We start from the raw sequence: 19,464 nt of genomic DNA, 5'->3' as shown, positions 1-19,464 counted from the left end.
ACAGAGAAGATACTTCAATTACCCTGTATCCCACCTTTAATAGCAAATAACATTTAATGGCTGCGATTTATTTATTTCTTTATTTACAAATCAGTAAGTGTTCCCTGGCATACTTCATCTTTCTTTAGTATCTAGAGGCCTCAGCTAAAATGAGTTTCCCATTGTAGAAATATGAAGACTATGACCTACTAAAGCAATAAACAAGTCATAGAATGGGTGGATGAAAGCTTATGTACGTCCTATATGGCTTTTCACAGATGGGAAACCAAGACACAGTGAGTTACAGTAAGATTTTTCAAGGGCACAAACAGTTTTGTAGTAATTTCTGTAGGTCAAATTGAAAAATATAAATGATACAGATAATCAGTTTCAGCTCTTTCATATCTCTGTCCAGAATCTTAAACGATATCCTAATAATTTTCAGAGAACGTTATCTCTAAAACAGTAACTTATAAATTACTGGTTGAAAGAAGAGCTTACTTTTTAATCCAATAATATAACTTTTGATATCTTCACTATTTCATAACAATTTCATTCTTCAGAATTACCAAGCATGATGGTAATTATGGCTGTGACACATTTCCTTTTTTTAACTGTGTACTCTTACTGAGTATTCATATATTGGACAAAGGTCCAACGTTTGTACCTACTGAAGCTGTGCGCTACTGGAACTACCTTGGGAAGGTCTTTGATGGGAGTTTTGGTTTTTTTTACCCTATTTGCTGAAAGGCAACTGTTGGTATTTGGTAATGTTATTATAATAAAGCAGTTGTTTTAGCACCAGTTTATACAAGTGTTCTGCCTCACAGAACCAGGGGTACGGTGTATGTTCATTAAGAAATTTATTTCATATCCCCTACAGCTTCACTTTCACCCACATTAATATTTTTATGCTTCTGTTGCAGGAGTGTCATAACACAGTTTCACAAACTGAAAACTATCATCTCAGTACTGCTTTCTTTAAGTGGTAAAGCAGATTAAGATGAGCTGGGAGAGCTCACTAACTTGAATATAATCTTATGAATTTTGGCTGCATATTCCACCTCTCATTTACAAAAAGTGAGAAGGTCTCCCAAGTATGTATTGAATACAAATGATCCAACTTCTTACTTTCATTGTACATTATCATTACAGTTGCAAACATTCTGGCTATCTACCCACCTTATTAGCTCATATATAACAAACAACTGAATAAAAGCACATTGTTCTGTGAGGAATACAGCTGAGTGATCTATCTTTTTTTTTTTCGTATAGCCTTTTGAAAAAGTCTTGAAAATACTTACAATTGTGTGATTTCTGAAGTTTCTCTCAAATCCAATTACAAAGCTCAAAAATAGCACAGTATTGTTGCTTACCTAACACCAACATCAGCTGTAATTAAAATTGTAAGACAGCAATTGGAAGATATTGCTCGAGGCTAGTTGTATTAATAGATACTGCAAAGATTGTATACTTAATACAAAATCATTAACATATATAGCATTCCCAGTCTTCTCTGTCTTGATAACATATTATGCCTTTGAACTGGACAAAATTAGACTCATCATTTAGCTTTTTGATGGCAACAAATTATTCAGATAAACCAAATCAGCTGTGGTCCTCAGTGTACTAACTGTACCAAAAAGGTGTCCACAGTCAGGAAGACAAGTTTACTATAAACTAGGGAAAAGGAAAATAAAGAGCAATTAAGCATGAAGAATGATGCTCTGGGCTAGAGAAACTGAGCTGATAAACCTTGAACCAATGTCAGGAGCACAGAGCCTACTAGGATACGTCATTAGCGTTCTGGCCCACAGGATACTTTTCTCCTTCTACAGAGAAGTGGCATGGATTTCATTCATTTCCAAGCCATGCATTTCACCAGCATGGAAACATAAGAATGGACTGGAGATGAGCCAAAAGACAGTATTTCACTAGTTGATAGCTCAGAAGAAATGAAAGCATAGCTGGTAGCAACAAAATAAACAAGGCCTACGCTTCTGCACTACCCTGATACTGGAACCTATGAAGTTTTATTTAAAGTTCTTTTTCCTTTATATTGGTCCTTAAATAAAAATAGTATTGAAATAGCAGAAAACAATATTTTAAAGTTTAAAGAAACTGTCCTGAGGCATTATATTTTTCCAGTATGAAAAACAGCTCTGGAACTACAGCCTGCTAAGAGGTTTTCTTTAATAATATGGTTATTACTACTTTGAATATTCATACCTATTTTTTAACTTCCCTGCACTGCTAATAAGCAAGACCTGCTGAATACATCTGCAAGCTGAGTAACTGAGATAGGTAGCACTTATTACACCAGTGCCATTGAGGATGTAAAAAGACTTAAATGATGCCAGCTCCAAATACATACTACATAACCAGCTCCATAAGCTGCCTTTAAAAATTTCTAAACTGTCAGACATTAGAGCAGATATTTATCCTCTACATATACATAAAAGCCCAATTCTGCCTCCTTTGAATACCTTAGATTTAAAATGGCTTTGCTGGAATGTACAAGAAACATAAGACTGGATAACAGAAATGTGGATATTTTAATAGCTATAGTCATAAAATTGTACACCAACATGAGTATTTGTCAAGCATTATGTCATAGAGAAATCTAGTTTCAGTTTTAAAGCAAACGATTGCATATTCTGAAATGAGAGCACCCTGAATTAGTCATTTCCATTAAAAATATGAAGTAGAATTGCCTAGCAACCAAGAAAATTAATTCAGAGATTAAAATAAACACTGTGACACTGACAGAGCAACTGCTATTCTATCCCAACAACCATAAAGACACTTAGGAAAGAGGCTAGTGTTTCCTTAATTTTTCTTAACAAAGGAAAAACAAACAATTTCATAAAATGAGTCATAGTGGACAAAGAATAAAAACAAACAGTCAAAGCCATTGCATAAAGCAAATGCAAATAATTGCCCTCTTTTTACATAACGTCATTAAAATGAAAAATATAGAAAGTTTTTTCATATTCTGACAATAGTGAACAAATTGCTGTGGAGGTTTCTAACAAGCTTTCCCACTTATAAAGAGCAAATTTGTTTCATTACATTCATTCCATGCAAGTATTCTATATTTTAGTACTTACTAGCTTAATTTATTACAGATTTTATGACCATGCCAACCTGAAAAAACTCTGCAGCATTATCACCCACTACTACCCCTAGTCAAATTATTCCTCATCACATTTCTGTAGAGAAGTTTTAAATTATACAGTTTATCACACTGAGGTTGGTATGGAAAAAAAAAACAGATTAAGGACAGTAAGGATGACTGCAATAATTTAGTTTAATGACTGCTACTCTTATATTGCTTGTTACATCTGGGCCATTGTGTAATTCATTGTCCCTGAAGGACTACAAAAAGCCTAGTAAAATTATCTCTTTAGAAATAAAACAACCACATTCTGTAGCAACATTGAAGTCTATCTCCTTGTCAGGATATTAGATTAGAGTGATGATTACAGATCAGCGATTCCTGAGTGGCAGTACTTTCAGACCTCTAGTAGCAGAGAGTCCATCTTTCCAGCTTGAGGTACAGAGTTTGTACGTGCTCAAAAAAAGATCAGGAATTGAGGGCGAGAACAACCAAAAATGAAAAATGAGATCCCAGAGGATATCACAAGATTTAGCAACTGCACCAGCTACATCAAATCTAGTCGAGCCTACATTAAAAGATAATAATAAAAATAAAACAATATGAGAAATAAATCAAGACAGACAAGTAAGAATAACTGTGCATTAGAAGGTAAATCCCTAGGCATGGGCATAACTGTACCCTTCTATCAGGAAAGAACAGTATATTTCAGCTTTTTGGTTGTATATAATATTCACAAAACACACCTACAGCTAGCTACAGGTACTCTGAAGTCTTGAAATCTGCATATTCCAATCACATTCAAGAAAGGCAGAGGTGCCTGAACTGGATTTTAGAAGTTAAGGCTGTCAATAAATATGTAATAAAGTACATGTTTTCATCTTCTAGAAGGGGATATGACAGGTAATAATGGAAGGATATCTGCTGGAAGCACAGGCAATACAGATGGTATGGGCATGTGTAACAGATCAAAATGAAGAAAATATTAATAGCAAAAGTCCCCCATATGCAAACACATCCATAAAGCCGATAAAAAACCCTGAATGTCCACAACAGGTTCCCCTTTATCTTAAATATTTAATGACTCTACCAGATTGGGAGGGGGGAGAAACCTATCTTGTCTGAACCATTAGCATAAACACAGCTGACCTAAAGGACCTACTCACCCCTAAGATGTAATTACCCCAATGTTTTCACTAGTGAACAACATTCATAAATCTAGAATAATTTTGAAAGATGACATCTTTGAGAAATGGTAGCCTCCATACGCTGTTGAACAGCTGAAACAAATTTACTTTTTATTTTCTGGCCTTTGTGCCACATGCCATGGGTGTGGTTGTAGTATACATGTTTTACTAAACTCTTAGGATAGTCACAGTGACAAGCACCTGGTTTGATTAATTTTATCTGTATGATAGAACAGTTATAATGTATGATAGAAGATATTCCTGCAAACTCTACACATAGCTGACAACAGTATCTTTTTTCCCTTTAAGGTAATAAAGGGAAATAATAAACTGTTTTTCCCTTAAACAGCACAGTTGATATGGCAAAAATCTCAGAAACAAACGCCCACTTTCTGTGTTCACACTAGACACTGTCAGTGTCCAGAACCTTGTAATAAGAGAAAGCCTTGTAAATCCCTCTGAGCTGAGGGTCTATTATCAAATATCTTCTCCCCTCTATCCCACAAAACACAGGCAACTAACCAACAGACTGCTTCAGACCTGCATTAAAAGACCAAAAGTCTCACCTATAGTTAGTTACAAGAGGACAGTGAGAAGAGAGTAACACCAGCATTAGTCCTTGCACTAGCAGCAGGAATTTAATGAAATTAAACTCCCAGATAATCTTAGAAAGCAGACCATGACCATGTTGCAGAGAAAAGGTAAAAAGAAGGTCACTAGTAGGCTGCCTTGGGGAAAATTCCATCTGCACAGCAAATTTGATGGTCGGCTTGGCTTAAGCATGTGAACAAGACACACTAGCAAAGTATTTCAATACCACTAGAAGGTCCAGTATACCCTGCCCAAGAGTGAATCCAAATTCTAGTAACTCAAATGAAAAAGACAAACAAAAACCCTTAAAAATTAAAACAGCCAAGAAGAAAAGAATTATAATTTTTTGGAACCTGCAGACAGCCACAGGAAATCTCAAAGCATGTTAATCTACTGTACTACCATGCAAAACAAACAAAAAACCCCCAGCTGATAAACAAACTCCATTCAACCTTCCTTCCAGTCTCCTCTCAGACCCTATTAAATTGCATCATCATATCCTCTCACAGATTTCCTGCCAAAAAACGGACGGCTACATGCAAATTACTCCATGGCATTGTTAGGTCTTAATCTTACAGACTGTGCATGTGCTTCCATTTTGCTTATGTGAATAACTGGTATGAAACCAATGGGATTACTTGTGGTACATGACATTAAATATGTACATATAAATCTTTGCAGGATCAGAGCCTTGGTCATCGATTTTCCAGATTTTGAAGTTACTTATGTCTATAATTTTAGAAGCATTATATTACCCTAAAATCAAGGGAAATATATGCATTTACAAGCAAATCCTACTCATTTCTACAACATTGGTGGGTAGTGTGAATGAAAGTGGTCCTTAGTACTCCACTAGGACTATGAATTTTTCAGCAAAAGGGAAGTATTATGCAGCAAATATAGTCAAAACTAAATAGAAGAAAAGTTTTATGGCTCAGAGGAGTAGATCTGAAGCTAATTATGAACACTTGGAAAAGAAGATACTGTTTAATTTTGATCTAGTTCAGCTATCTAATTAAGTAACATGGCAATAAGATGCTTCTGAATAGCATGAGAACGACAAAGAGAATCTGCAGGTGTTTGTAAGGAACCGCAACCTACTACTAAGAGGAAAGGTGGGGGGAAAGCATGGTTATGCTTATTTATAATGTTAAAAGTGTATGTTGATCAGAAGTAGCAGTCAACCTCTCAGTAAGAAATTAGAAGGCTGAGAAAGTCTCTGAAGACAATTGTACTGCTATATTGAAACATCACAACAAACAGGAAAAGCATTTTACGTAGCTAACATGCTCAGACTATTTCATGAGAAAGTAAATCACTATATTTTTGTCATTCAGCTAGAAATGTAAGTTCCTTTTCTGTAGGAGTGGTTTATCAACAAGTCATGAACAAAGGCAAACCATGTTAAGTGGGAAGCATTTCACGCTAAACTACTCAGTTTAAAAATCAATAATACAACATTCGATAACATAATTGAATACCTTTATGAACAACACAGTGGCCAGTAGTCAATGGTCGCTTTCTCAAGGCAATTTCAGACATTTACTTTCATCCTCAGTTATGTATATTGAGTTACTATTTACAATGACTTAGCAACCTACTACCCCCATAAGTTCAAGTACATGCTCTTTATTGGTATATAACCTTTATGAAAAACAATATTCTTCAAAAGTTTGTAAGTTCTTTTGTGCCATATAAAGAAGTCAAAATGTTATTGATTTTACCATTATCATTATCAGTAAAAATAAAAATCTCTTCACGGACATCTGCTCAATTAAAGGTTTTTCACAATGGACTGATCCAACAGCCAAAGTGGTTGAATTTGGTCTCACTGTGCCCAGTAGCAGCTATTGCATCCCCTTTCTCCTACTGCAGCTACCTGACCTGTTTAACATTGTACTCAGGTAGGGCACAAGAAGCATTTGTCTGCTCTGAGTGACAGCAGCACCTTCTGCTCTGTTGTTCCCCACCTCCTCTGTTGAAAAGGGAGTATATCGAATGTAAGCAACCCACAGACCAGATCCAGCCTCCAAGTTGCACCATGAGCATGGTAAATAAATTATGCAGAAAAATGTAGTTGGAAATATAATCTTCACCATAGAGGTCACAGAACAAGCAAGCCAGTAAAGAGCAGGAAGTTGCTGAATATAAATCACTTTGTACATATGACATGAGGACGCAATATGGTATTTAACTGGTAAGAGGCAAGGGCTAATTTACTGGAAAGGTTAAGGTAACTTTCGCTTGTCTATTGCCATTCACTAATAGGGAATGCAATCCTCTATTGAATGACTTCACAGTTAGTTAGGTAACCCACAAATGCTCCCTTGAGTAAGATCAAGAGTATGCCTCCTTCTAGAACAAATGTCCTTCTACATCTCTAATAAGTAAATGTTCATTCTCCTGTACTTTGTAAGGAAGGGTAGATGTTCTGTTTTATATTACTTGAACTGTGTATTTAATTCTCCTTATCCAACAGGAGCACCTCAGAATTTGCAGTTCCTGGTAGTATTACCAAAGGCTTATCACAAACCAGAACAACATATTAAAAAATATTCAAGAGGGCTCTACCAGTAGGCTATGTACAGATGTCTTTGGCAGCATGCCTAGAATGCCATGAAATTCAAGGTGTTCCATAAATTCCCACTTCACATTCTCAGGCCATTTGGGCTTTATGGGTCAAAATATATGACTTGAATTTTCCCAAAAGACCAAGCAGATGACCAGGTAAAACCTGAAATATGGGAGGCTTACTAATCTCTGCAGTGTACTTCTATAATCTAACAAAGACACTGTCTGCAAGTTTCTTGGGGCTTTCTATGCCACCATAATATCTAGAGTCTGGGCATTTATTTTTTTCAAAAGATATCAGAAAGAAAACCACCCAAACCTGCAAATATTTACTTATGTGAAATGTTAAAGAACAGTCTTGAGACCTAGGACTTATTTACTGATAGAACAGGAACAATAGAACTAGCAACAGTGCTAACTTTTACATGGCCTTCCACTTCTAATGCAGACTTGGAGGATTCACCCTCAGCAGCCTGCACAATGTGTTGCTCACTACAGTCTAGATTCTCCTTGTCATACTAGAGAAACTTACCATGGCATCAACTTCTGCATGCAGATTCTAGCCTGTAAGTATGAAGAAGTCCCAAAGCATTCAAGGTACTGTTAGTAACTTGCACTATATCAGAGCAGAAGATCTTTTGAAGGTCAAGGGTTGTTTGAATTGAGATGTGTAATAGAAGGGTAAAAGAAATGGGGAGCAAACAATTTGGCAGATGGAAGTAGAACACAACAGGATGTGTCTTGGCTTTCTTCTGGAGAGGCGAGGATCAGAGCTCTGTGCCATCCAAGCATAGGGATGAGTACCCTCCTTGGATAGGTTTCCTCACCTACTCCCTGAGATAGAAACCAAAATCATGACACGAGCAGCTCAGGATCTACTCCTGCATAAAAATATGCAAGCCTAAGTTCTTAGCTATGGCCAAACTCGTCTGCACTTGAGAGCTGCAAAGAGACACCCCAAGCTCTTCCCATAGTTGTTTTCTAAAGGCCTTTAAATTGATTCAAAATTATGCCAGCTGCTTACTATTGCATATAGCTTAATAGTGTAAGAGAAGATTTGGTGGGAAATCAGGGGGTGGCAGGCTTTAATGAATTACATAAAGAAAGCTAAGCTGATTCACCAGTAGTGCAGGGTGCCACTACACTGTGGAGCCTCCCACACTGGCTACATCACCTTGCTAGGCAAGGGTACGCAGTACCAGCTTCCTTCACCAGAGAAACTAGGCCAATGGGTCAACTGTGATAACTCTTTTCCATAAACATGAAGTTATATACTTTCCTTTTCCAACTAAGAGAATCTTTCCTACCTCTCCTCGCTTTAAGATAAAACCAAACTTGCTCCCCCTCTTTCCCTCACCTATGCATAACTTCAAAATAGTTAGAAACTGCCCACAGTTACAATACTACCATAGTAATATTACAATATTACCCTAGTAGCCATGAACATAGCATGGCTGCTGTTTTACTTGGTGGAAAAAAAAAAAGTGCTTAAGTTACACGTTCACTATTTTAAAAAGATAATCTGAATTTATGCTTCTAATAACTTTTTATGTAAAACTTCACAAATCTTCTATTTACTAACATTAATCTGCAAATATCAATCTAGTACTACACTGTTCAGATTACCTGTGTTGTGATTGGGTTTTTTTTTAAGCTTAAAATTATTGAGCTTTATATCATCATATTAACACCATAAGAGATTTCCATTTTTTTTATTGAGAGACTAAAATGTAAATATTTGGAAACCGTTTAAAAACACTTTACTTTAAAACACACATTTTATTTCTAAAGAAACTCCTAAAATTTCCGTCAAGGCCCTCTATAGGTCTTGTCTGAAAGACCAAATGTTAGTATCTTTCATTCTTTCAACTCTAATATTGTCTTCCTCTATTTCCATATCCCTTTCAAACTGCTGAACCCCTCTGAAGCTCTTTCAAGTTATATTGCTTATTCCTTTCTTCTTTTCATCATATTGCCTCTCTTCAACCTCTATCAGCACAATCATCTCTACTTTTTTCCCATTGTGCCTTAATGCAAAGCAATCCCTGTTTAATCACTTCACTATGCTATTATACTCTCTTCCTTCAAATTCCTCCTTAATGTCCAATTTTACTTATATAAAACCATCCTGCTTCAGACTGAGAAGCAGGATGTGACCAGCTATGACTTAATTAATAAACATGCAGCAGTTGTCATCTTATATTACATGTTCCCAGAAGAAATTAAAAAATGTTGTAGAATTTCATTTCCATGCCTCCCAGATGCTAAAAAGAAAGTGCTTCCACAGAAAATTGAAAAGCAGGACAGCAGTCACAAAGAGATTCTTTTTTTTTTTCTTCTTCTTAAAGAAGAAAACCAAAACACACTCTTGGGGTACAAATGGGAAGATACTGAGAAGTGAGGAATGCTTAGTGGAACTGCAAATACTATATTTTACTTAAGTTTTATTTACACTCTGGTAGTAGCACCTTCCTGCAAAGCTCATAGATCAAAAGTGCAACAAATGCACCTTTTGCTGAAGTTTAGCTTTATACCAAAACTTCAGCAAATGCACTGCTCCCCTCACACCACTATTAAAAAGACAGATTTTTGTTAAAATTGATACTCAATTTATTGTGATATTCATTTGCTGTATAGTTATATTGTTAGCACTACGGGGGGGGGGGGGGGGGGGGGGGAGAAACTTTCACTATGTGAACCAAATAAAAATTGTTCACAAACTGTCCAAGTGCAAATATCAGGGTTATTATAAATGTAAAGAGGAGAGTAATCCTTGCACTCAGTAGCAGTTGGTGATATGTAGTAGTATATGTAGTAGTTGGTGATATGTAGTAGTGGTTAGCAACTGTTATTTGGAACAATGTTGTCCCAGATGGCTGCAGTATAAATTTTTGGAGGACTACTGAAGTCCTATATGATGACTAGTAAGAAGGAGATTAAAATATTGGGGGAGGAGGGGTGGGGAGAAAGAGAGAGAAAATTGAGGCTTCTTGAGACTAGCGTATTGTAGTGTGTAGTGTGAGAGCTGGCATGGACAAGCTAACAGAATACCTAAGCCATTTTTTGTGTCAGTGGCCTTCCTTCATAAGGCCCCAGAGCGTATGTATACAAAAATTCACAGTTCTGATAGTTAATCCCTATTTGGTGTTTATCTTTGACCCTCACGATTTTGGTGCTCTGAGTTTGATCTCTCTGCAGCTGAGAAAATGACAAAACTTATTTCTTATTCCTTACACGCTGGAACTGAAGTGTCTGTAATTCCCCTGCCCCCCCACGCAAAAGATTTGTGACAACACACCTATGTGGGATTTGCTGGCCTGTCTCAGAAATAAGTTACATGATAAGATATCAGCAGGAATTATGCATTTTAGTTGCATGAATTGGCTGAAAATTCTTCTGAAATATAATTGTCAAATGGAATATTAACTGACAAAAATATTTGATATAAGATCAATATTCACCTTTGCCTTTTTTTACACTCCAATTTTCAATGGCCATTGGGTGCTTATGTGCTTTATGGTTTTTATAAAATCATACACAGTGTCTACAATCTGAAGCAGAACAGCCCAAAAATGTGTGGTTTTCTTATTTTCTACTTAATCCTCCATAGAAAACTATTAGGAGGAAAGAGCATGCTCTCACCTGTTTATATAGGGAGAATTAACAGTTCAAAGCTATTATATCAAGAAAGCAAACATTGTCATTATGAGGCCAGCAGCATTCCATCCATTCTTCCATCTTGAATTTTAGTGCAGTGGCAGGCAATTCAAAGAGGTTAAAAATCGCATTGCCAAAATTGTTTAAGGTGCTTATCAGAAATGAATGCACAGTCAAATATAAAAATAATTATTTTTAGATATTAGATATATAAGTCCCTCAGTCCTTCTCCATAAGGAGCCTAAGCACTAAGCTGAATCAAATTTATTTTTGCTATATCTGCAGTATTGTTTTGTCATTACTAAATGCTTATCTTTTTCAGACTAATGAGAAACCCAAAATACCCTTTCCCCCAAAGTGAGCCTTTACTTTCACAAACTGTAGAAAAAATTTTATAAATTTATATTGCTGTTTTGATACAGTATTTTTTCAAGAATTAGTATAAATTAATCATTTTTAAAATATTCAACACTTTTTTCTAAGCATTTACATCTCTTACTTATGAAGTATCTTATTTCTAAAATAGCTTATTTATGAAATTGACATACAAGTGTCAGACCATGAAGACTTAAATTCTCACACATTGAATTGAGGATTCCATCTGCCTTAGGGCAGTTGGAATACGTTTTGCCCTGTAAGAATATATATAAAAGTATAATTAGGTCCTATTGATGCTGGATTTTCATGCCTATGACTAGTATGATGTTAAGCCTGTAAGAAATACAAAGTTTTCTACTATTAACAGAGACATCTCAATGTTAAAGATTAAATAAGCAAGCAAGACTAAATTTATTTACATCATTATCTGTGAATAAAAGCCTAATGTATTGAATAATAACATATATTTAAATTACAGCTCTGGAACTCACTGCTCCTAATGTAAGAATATTAAGTAAGGTAGTCTGTAGTTACTACATAAAGGAGAATAACTCTTACAATATTAGAACAATTAACTTCAAATTCATATTGAATGTTATTGCATTTTTCTTTAATAAACCTTATTGATTAACTACTAAGGAGATTTAAGTAGGAAATATAGTGAGATACTTTGCCAGATTTAACATTGATTAAGAAGGAAAATTATTTACTCTGTTAGTGACTTTGTGACTGTCAAGTGAGTGAGCATTTTATCTGACACTCTTACTATCCACACACACACACTTGTAAGAACAGGCAGCAATAAATGTGATGAAAGTAAGACCATTCTATTCTGAAGGAACTTGCAAAAATCCAATCTGAGCGCAAGCTTGGGAACTAAGAGTAGAATTGAAAATATATTCCCAAAGGAAATAGAGATTGACTTCTGCCCATTATGTTTTCTTTAAGAATCAAGCATTGCAAATCCAGGTTTTGTATGAAGAATATCAGCCAGCAAATGTCTGCTACTTCGTACTTTTAAGGCCAAATTTAAAAACTGTTTCCAAATTAGTCATGAAACTGATGTATTTCAGGGGTCCTGTAAGACTAGACAGAGTACTAGCAACATAAAAAGGATCTAACTGAAGATACAAGCCTGGCTTACGCTTAGTGTGGCATTTACATTAAAGAACAGAAAATAACTCCTCAGCTTTATTTACAAGTATAGCCATCCAACAAAATCAAACTGCAAAATATTGAGATTTGCTCATTTTTATTTTAACCAACTTTCTAACAATAGTCAAATGAGAAACTGGACAACTGTTCTCTTTTAGAGGTAAATAAAAAGATTTAGAAGACTAACTTGCAAAGGATGCCAGCAGTATTTTGACTATTTGGCTATTGGTTTATTTCTTAATATGAAATAAAAATCATCACTTTCATCTAGTCTATAGTATCCTACTAACTCAGAGTCTGCCATTTTCCAAAAAGTACTGAAGAAAGAGGAAGCAATTCAACCTCTTATGGCTGAAGAACCAGAGGCTGTGTGTACATATTACTGATAGCAGCCTAGACTCCCTATGACTTCTAAAACTCTGCTTAAAGCTCTCTTTTACTGGCATGCTGTGGAACAAACAAAAAAGCTTTGATAATAGGCTGCAGATCCACTTAAATTACTAATGCAGACCAAATACTAACTCATTATTTATTTTCTAGTATTCAATCACTTATTGTCACAATAATATTATATATTTTTTTGCTATCCTACCAGTGGAACCTTGTCTATGTTTGTTAGGTATATTACAGCCAAGAGAGCTTAAGTAACATTAGCTCTTCCTCATGTTTGCTGCTGTACAAACACAGATGCTCCATGCATTCCCAAGAGTTTATTTTATAAAGGAATTCAAGCTACAAAATGAAGTTATGGATGAACCATAAAAAAGGCACATTTATCTTCAATTTAGTGCAAGTGGTATGTCTTGCTGTACTACAGAATGTTTATTTTTTATGTGGTGAGAATAATCCTAAACTCTACTGTACCAAGTCCCACACAATGCACAAAATTACAGTGCCTGCCCTCTGAAAAGTTTTCTATTGGGACAAATGACTGGGATTGGGGACATCATTGCAATCTTCGTGCTTTCACGGAGGGAAGACCTGTTCTGCAGGAACAGGAGCGATATCTTTTTCCACATAGCAAAGCTAACAGTTTGACGTCATTGTCTTTCAAACACTGGCAGTTGAGACCTACCACCGACACATGCAAATTTATGCATGAGGTTTTCAAAATTAGCATGCATCCCTAAAGACATCAGTGAAACTTCTGCTTCTAGGTGGAGCTGATCATTTTTGAAAAATAAGCCAGTCAAATAAATTACAGGCTTTAGTTATCCTGGGTTTTCCAGACAGCAAATTTGCAATCAAAGCTCTTAGTATGTTACAGTTCTAGGCATGTAGCATAATGCTAGTATTATAGAAATCGTGAACAAGTTGATATTTCTGAGATGTTATGACTTTTTACTTCGTTAGAATATATTTTAGTGTTCACGTGTAGCTTACATTTCAGCCAGACTTTCTGCACACTTTCAGTTCTTGGACAGCTACAGACAGCTGTGTAGCAAATACCTTTGAAATGTCCTCCCCAATCTGTACTGGCTTGCAAGAGAAGGAAATGTGGTATCAAGGAAAAAAGGGAGGGAAAAAAAAAATTCTTCTAATACTTTAAAACAGAAAATGAATTAATACAAATTATTATTGGTTTCAATTTTTACAGCTTTATACATGAAAACTGCTGGACAGCAACATTATCTCACTTTGCCATATTAAGGGTACTGATGCCAAGAAGAAACCACACTTTCCAAGACCAATAGAAAGAAAAGGGGGGGGGAGGGGGGAGATGTCCATTTCTGTTTTCCAGTCATTACTTTGAACTATACAGTTTCTAGTAATTCCTTATTTCCAGAAAACAGATGTAATATATTTCCCTGCTGACAATTTTCCAAGATACAGCCATAAACAAATCATAAGAGTTAAACACTAGAATGTACAGAGATTGTGCAAGGCAGAAGGTCATTATTTGGAACCACTATGGTAAGAATTATGTTTGCACTTATCAATACCTGATTGCATAAAATTCTCTAAAATAACAAGACTTTCAAATCTGCAAGCCTCTTATTAGAGCTATCTTTATCGTATTTATGAAATGCATCAGTATGAAACTATTCACTTCCATCATGGCTGCTAGCAAGACGTAATGCTGTTCAGTGGGAGGTTCAAAGCATCTGCTGTGAAGAGCACAGGAGTTGATAAGCAGTGACAATTTATACTCCCATTGATTTTGTAGAAAGCAGAGGAGAAAGAAAGAAAGAAAGAAAGAAACAGTTCCACTCAAGATGGCAGAATGAAAATTAGAATATATGAATTATAATTAAAGTTGCTGGGACACTACAGTTAGAAAAACTAGTCCAGATGACCTGGAACTATACTGTGTATAACAATTAAACACATAATAGATCATGCCAAATGAAAGCAAAAAACCCCAGGAATTATGAAAGAGAAGTATCAAGTCATACTAATAACAGTCAGTATTTTTCAAGTGCAAAGTGCAAGCCTTAAAGAGATCCTTGATTTCATAATCATCCCTACACTTCACTATAGTTCCAACATCTGCATTCAAGCACCACCAAAAATTCCGAAGTGAAAAATATTTTTTCATTTTCCTCCTGAATTGCATGTTTTCTTCAAACTCTAAATACATTTTAAAAGTTGTCATAATCCGAAGTGGGAACACGACAGGTTGACATGACAGGTTTGCAGGTATGGTCATAGCAACTAAGCAGCATCCCCTTCCATGCCAATAAGGAAAAATACATATAATTTGTGAGCTCTTAACATTCTCCTGTCACTGTCTGTGATGACAGCTGGGTACCACTAAAGGGAAAAAAGGCTGAACACATGGCATTGTAAATGGGGGGTGGGGGTAAGTAGTGTTAGCTGTTGTAATCACACTATTAATCACACCATTTTGAGTGGATATTGGTCATTCAACTGCTTATCATACGAACAATGAGGACACAGTTTATCAATAACAACATGTTCTTTTAATACACAAAATGATTCACTTTTTCTCTGATTTTTTTCTAATAAGAATTTAGGGATTTTGAATTTCACACAGTTTCTTCAGGCAATAGCATTCAGTAACAATGAAGTATTTTGATTCAGTGGTCAAACAGTTCAATTCACTTGTTTTAAGAAAAAAAAAAAATGCATTTCAGACTTTTAAAAAAGCACGCTAAATAATTTGAACCACAGAATAAAAGTATTGATTTTACCTTCAGAAAAAAACCCAAAACCAACAAAACCCCAAAAACCAAAATGTGAACTGTCTTGTACTTTCCCATTATTTCTGCCACTTGCAAATAATAAAATTCAACTGAAGAAACTGCTGAAATCACCATTCAGATCCTAATCTATTTATCTATAAACATAGGTATGTATACACACAGAGAGGGCACATATATTCTCCTTTAGTCTTCTCATTACTATATACTGTGCATCTAGATCAAGTCAAGACCATAAACAATTCAAAGCTGCATTCTGTCTAAATGGGTCACTTATAATGAGAAAGCATGACATTTACATGTAGAAAGCAGATTGATCAGGGAGCAGAAAAACAGAATATTGCATTAGCACAGAAAAATATGCCTTTACAGGCAATTTATACTAAATGATTTGGTGAGTTCCTAAATCCTCCTCAAAAATGGAAGTGAATTCAAAATAAAGGCAAAATTAAAAGTACACATGATTTAATGTGGCAAATATTCACTAGGATTACCCTTTCTGCTTGCAGTAAAGTAAAATTAAAAAACCTTGGTTCCTTTCACTACTGTAATGTCGCTTGTACAGAATAACACTTAAGTGAAAAGAGTAAAAACACTATATTTCTCAGAGATTCACAAATTAAGAAACAGTCTGCAATAATTTTAAATTGCACCTTTAAGTGCTAACATATCCCATAATGTTGTTTTCAACTCGACCAGAAACAGTGGAACAGAAATGCTCTGAACATGCTGTGTACATCTTGCTAAAGCAATTTCATCTGCAACATGCAAAATGCATTTCAGCAAAATGCAAATCTGTACAATGCAAATATTAGAACCATAGCAAGGCTGCCTCAACACATTGCAAAACGAAAGTGGAAAAAAGGCAGAGGGAAATTTCAATACTGCCTAAATATATACAAAATATACCCCGTGTCTTTGTTCAGTCTGGAATCTCATTCAAGGTGTAAATACTGGTTACATTGTTAGATATCCAACTACAACCGGCTCCAAATATTGTGTGAGTAGCTCTCTCATAGTTCACACTAGACTCCCGTGACCCAGCTAGACAAGCGTGAAAACATGAAATAAATGAAGGTTAACAAAGACTGGTCTGGGAAGCAGGCTTCATTAAATGCTTGCAATATTATTAGTATAGATGTAAAATTTGCTATTTAGATTCTTTTAATACCAGATATCAGATGACAGTCACTATATTAATGCTAGGTGCTATTGCAGAGAGACAAATGAAGTAAATGGTATGGAAAAAAAAAAATCTTTCCCCATCTGCCACATAAGGATATTCACTAGCCTTACAGCATGCTGCTAAAGCAAATAAGGAACAGCAAAATAATTATCTCATTGCAAAGAGAAAGCAATTTTATCACAATACCTTTCTGTGTTTGTCCCTCTTCCATGTTCTCTTCCATGGCTACCTTTCTTCACTAGAAACAGCTACAGAGAATTAATCAAAAGCTTCAGTCAGATGTAGGAAAAAGTGTGGATTTTTTTTTTCCCTGGGAAGCTCCAACAGCAGAGGCTTAGGCAAGTCCTCAGAGCTTAGCTAAGGCTCCCTCACTCTCCTTGTTTGCTTGGAGACAGGCTGTCAAGTGTAATTTCATTCAAATTACTCTTCCGTGAAGATTATCAATTTTTCTTCTCAAAGCTGCCCATTGTGTACCACTGTAAGCAGGTATTCAAATGAACAGCCTGTGAATTTTGGGGGGAAATTTGGTCTGAGCCCTTATGGCAATGACACCGATTCATAAGCCTCACTTTGCATATAAAATGGAGAAAAGAAATTGAGGTTTGTATTGAAATCTGTGTTTTAAATTGGAAACAGGCTGTACTGAAAACAGATGGAGGGGTGTCCTCCTAACGGGAAGCAGACCACCAACCCATAATTCCCCCTATTTGCCACTGAAGTGGGAAAGCCCAGATGCCTGTGGGTTCTTTATGCTGTATTACTTGTCTTTCTCTTTCTCTCTCTCTCCCCCTCCCCCTCCTCCTGTATCAGCACACTTAAGAATAATATGACTCTTCATTTCCCTCCTCCTCATATATCTGTATCATCTGGAACTAACAACACATATACACTATTACTCTTATAACATTCTAGAAAACATCCTTATAACAGCACCGTTTTGTAGGCAACTGTGTGTTTATACACACATACAAGCACAATTTAATACACGACATTAATTGCTGCAAATTATATGCACCCTACAGGTTATCTGTCAGTGTCACAGTAAATAGGAATTTAGGAGCAGTTCAGAGATTTAAAAAAGTACTTGCATCTATTATTTTTCTGATTGCTAATATCCAAAATTAGCTGTACACTTCAAATCCCTATTAAAAAAACTGGACCTTCTTAAAATGGTGAAGCACCACATGTGGGTATGTACGTGAGGAAGCACGTACAAACACACATATTGTTATGAATTTACTCAGGAAAAGCATAGGTTAAATACACTGTGAGGGCACCTACTCATTTGGGGAGCTCTGCAGTCTGATTTGGAATGCAAATTGGACACTGCAGTCTAGCAATAAATTAGCATTTTTGTACCTTAGTCTACAGAGTAATGTAACATCATTTTAAGACTTTCATTATTTCACCAAAAGTGCAATTAGAACACAAGTCCAATTTTTCTTTACAGTTTTCACTTCTCATCCTTCTGGGAAAAAAGTGACTAAAACTTACTTACCCCAAAATAATAACTACTATGGCTGAAAATTCATATTTACATATAAATGATAATTACCTCATCCATTTACTTTATGCTATCTAAATAGATTGACCAGTGCTGTCTTCTAAGTCACAAAAAAAAAAAAAAAGCAAAGTTTTTTTTTGTTTGGTTGGTTTTTGGTTTTGTTTACACTGTTTGTATATAAATCTGTTCAAATCTGGTTCATACCAGAATAATTTTTTACATTAAGTTAAATTTATATATATATTTAAATAACTGAATGCCTATTTATTTAGTTACCCCCTGCATTTCCTACCCCTTTTTTCCTTTTTAATTCACCTTTTTAGGGCTCTGTTTTCTGGAATAGTTGAAGAACAATGAACCAGTGTCTTAGTTCTCAGATCTAATTGATCATTTCAAAATCAACACATTGAGACTGCCTATACACATGTAAGGGCTGAGACATCATAGCATCTAAGTGTCTTCCATCTTTCTAGGAATTATTTCTTCAGTCAGATTTTTTTAAAAAGGCATATTTCCTTTAAAATAGAAGATCTTCTGTATAAGTCTCCCTTGCTACATATTCTTTTCAAAGTATTTTCTTACATAAGCATTAATAAATCTTCATATTTAAAAAAGTGTCTGGTGAATATTTTACTTAGGGTGGCAATTGCTTCTAAGCTTTGTTTCTTGATAGCACCAAATATTTGAGATAACCAACCTCTTTAACAGTGATGTTTGCAACAAAGGAACCTATAGGTTGCTTATGAAACCAAATGACCTTGTTCCTTGAAACAATCATACGAACTTTGTTTCAAATATAAATAGCATCAAAAAAAAAGGCTGGAAAGAGATAACTGGGAAAGGATACAATAAAGATTGTACAATCATGAGTGACATAGAAAAGATGAATAAGAAACAACTTGTTCAATAAAGGGAGAGGGCTGCAAAGAAAGTAGGCTCAGAAGAAAAAAGAGGCATAGTACACAACATGTAGT

At 35.5% G+C, this 19,464-nt stretch overlaps 1 protein-coding gene across 2 annotated transcripts in view; it reads right to left on the bottom strand.

Moving 5' to 3' along the window:
- Positions 1-19,464, bottom strand: part of GPM6A (glycoprotein M6A) — a 207,923-nt gene that overhangs the window by 119,684 nt on the left and 68,775 nt on the right. The window lies entirely within an intron of this gene.

Source organism: Ciconia boyciana, chromosome 5 (assembly GCF_034638445.1).
Source record: "Ciconia boyciana chromosome 5, ASM3463844v1, whole genome shotgun sequence".
Lineage (NCBI taxonomy): Eukaryota > Metazoa > Chordata > Aves > Ciconiiformes > Ciconiidae > Ciconia > Ciconia boyciana.
Note: the sequence above shows the minus strand (reverse complement) of the source record. Positions and strands in the feature narration are given on the sequence as shown.